The 2,500-nt window shown below is 77.0% G+C and overlaps 1 non-coding gene across 1 annotated transcript; it reads right to left on the bottom strand.

The window, feature by feature from the left end:
- Nucleotides 1–1,318: 1,318 nt before the first annotated feature.
- Nucleotides 1,319–1,471, bottom strand: LOC131749262 (5.8S ribosomal RNA). Its single transcript, XR_009333328.1, has one exon. It is a non-coding gene; the product is annotated as a 5.8S ribosomal RNA (ribosomal RNA).
- Nucleotides 1,472–2,500: the final 1,029 nt, after the last annotated feature.

Genomic DNA, 2,500 nt, shown 5'->3' with positions numbered 1-2,500 from the left:
GAGGGCCGGGAAGGAGAGAGACCCCGCGGCCGAGCCGCGGTCGACCGGCGCACCCCCCCACACACACACCACCAACCACCACCACCCCGGACGACGGCTCCCCCTCACCCGCCCGGGCGCGGCGAGGGCGCCGGGGGCGGGGAGAGAGGAACGCGCGGCGTGCCGGGCGGGGGCTGGGGCGGGGGCGGAGGGGGAGCCGGGACGGGAGCACGAGCCGGCGGCCACGGGACGGACGGACGGGGCGCGGAGAGTCGGGGGGTAGGGAAAACGCACGACACCGAGCGCGGCCCGGAGGCGGCGCGTCGCCACGGAGGAGAGGAGAGGACAACGGGGACGGGAGAGGACGAGGGGAGAGGAGAGGGGAGAGGAGAGGAGAGGAGAGCGGCGGACGGCGTGCGTGGAAGGCAGGGGTGGATGAGGACACGCGGCGGTCGCCCCCCGAACGCCGGACCCTCCTCCCACGTCTCCTTCCACGACCGACCGATTCCCAACTCTCTCCCTCTGTCTCTCTTCCCTCTGTCTCTCTCTCTCTCTCTCTCTCGACGCCAACGCAGCACACCATCCTCCACGCAGCCGCGAGACGCCCCCCGCCACGGCCAGCGACGGACGCCGTGCGCCCCCATCCACCACCGACAGACGCCCACGACGCGGGGCTCGGGGGCCGGCACGAAGCGCGGCGCGGCGCGGCCGCAGCCCGGGGGAAAGCGCGCGGCGGCGGACGACGCCGCGGCGTCCCGCGGGTCGCCGCCGGGGCACGCATCCCCGGGGCGCGGCCGCGCACGCAACGACTCGGCCTCGGGTCGGCCCGAGCCGCCCGCCCCGACACGGCGAAGGCGAGGGCGGCGGGGGGGCGGGCACGGACCCCGGACGCGCGCGGGTCAGGGCGCCGCGGAGGAGGCGGCCGGGCCGGGCCGGACCGTCGCCGGGACGCCGCCGGGGGCGGGCGGCGAACGACGGCGGAGCGGACGCGGCCCCAACACCACCAGCACCACGGGCCCCGGCCGCGAGGGCGCGGGACCGTCCCCGCCCACCGGCACACAGCCCCGGGGGTACGCCCAGGGACCGCTTGCGGCGCGAGGGCGCTTCCCGAAGGGGACCGACCGCGGAGGCCACGGCCAGGGCCTCGTCGCGAGCTCTCTCTCGCTCTCTTCCCTTCTCGCGGGCAGCGGGGCCCCCGTGGCCTCGGCACGAGGGGCACCGCGTCTGCACTTAGGGGGACAGAGGGCCCCGGACACGGGGCCCTGCGAGGAAACCCCCAGCCGCGCCACCCCGGGAAGGCGCGCGCGCGCGCACCCCGGGGGGGCGATTGATCGTCAAGCGACGCTCAGACAGGCGTAGCCCCGGGAGGAACCCGGGGCCGCAAGTGCGTTCGAAGTGTCGATGATCAATGTGTCCTGCAATTCACATTAATTCTCGCAGCTAGCTGCGTTCTTCATCGACGCACGAGCCGAGTGATCCACCGCTAAGAGTCGTACGAGTTTGGTTTCTCTGGGTTTCGGCGGGGTCCCCCGCCGGTGGCACGGCACATTTCCCCCACGGAGGGAGGGCTGCCTCTGGCCGGCCAAGTCAGACGAGACAGAAAACAGCAGACCGGAGCGGGGCCGGAAGGTTTCACGACGGGGCGCCCGGCACCGACCCGCAAGACGGGGCGGGCTCGGACACCCCACAGGCGCCCGGGGGGTTCCCACCTGCGCACACACACACCCCCCCCGTCAGGGACGCGGGGCGCGCACGCGCGCGGGCACACGGGACCCGGCCCCGCACCACGGCCGCCGGGTAGCCCCCTCCCGACGGCCGCGGCGGCGGGGAGGGCCGGCGTGGCGCGGCGCGCGGCGCCCCGGCCCCGCGGGGGCGGGGGCGGAGGAAGCGGGGTCTGGGGGAGAAGGGAGGGGCCTCCCGACTCCCCGCGGGCCCGACCGCCCCGACCCCAAGGCGGACGGGCGACCCCCCCATGGGTCTTTAAACCTCCGCGCCGGGACGCGCTAGGTACCTGGAGAGGGGGGAGGCGGGCGAGGCCGGGGAGGGGCAGGCGGAGCGCCCCACGCTCGCCGCCACCCCCGACGCCGACCGACACGCTCTCCGCCCGCGGCCGCCCGCAGCACGCGGGCCCCGGCGCTACCGGCCCGTGACTCGGGGGCGCCCCGGCCGGGCGACGGGCCCAACCGCCACACGGGACACCACCACCCACGCCCACCGCCCGACGACGTCCCCACCGTGTCCCCGAAACCGGGCCTCGGAGACCTCCCCGCTCGCTCGCTCGCGCCCGGACGCGGCCCTCTCCTCTCCGCTCCTCTCCCGAACCCCGAACCCCCCCGCCCCCGGGGCCCCCTGACCCCTGCACCCGCCTCCCGGGCCCCCTGCTCGCCACCGCGGGCGTTCAGGGAGGCTTCAACGGGAGGCGCGGGGGGGGGGGGCGAGCGGGCAGGGCGGGCACGCGGGGGGGGAGGGCGGGAAAGGGAGAGAGCGAGAGACAAGAGCCGGACGGACGGACAGACGGACG

The sequence above is a fragment of the Kogia breviceps genome (genome assembly GCF_026419965.1).
Source record: "Kogia breviceps isolate mKogBre1 chromosome 20 unlocalized genomic scaffold, mKogBre1 haplotype 1 SUPER_20_unloc_11, whole genome shotgun sequence".
NCBI classification, from domain to species: Eukaryota; Metazoa; Chordata; class Mammalia; order Artiodactyla; family Physeteridae; genus Kogia; species Kogia breviceps.
Note: the sequence above shows the minus strand (reverse complement) of the source record. Positions and strands in the feature narration are given on the sequence as shown.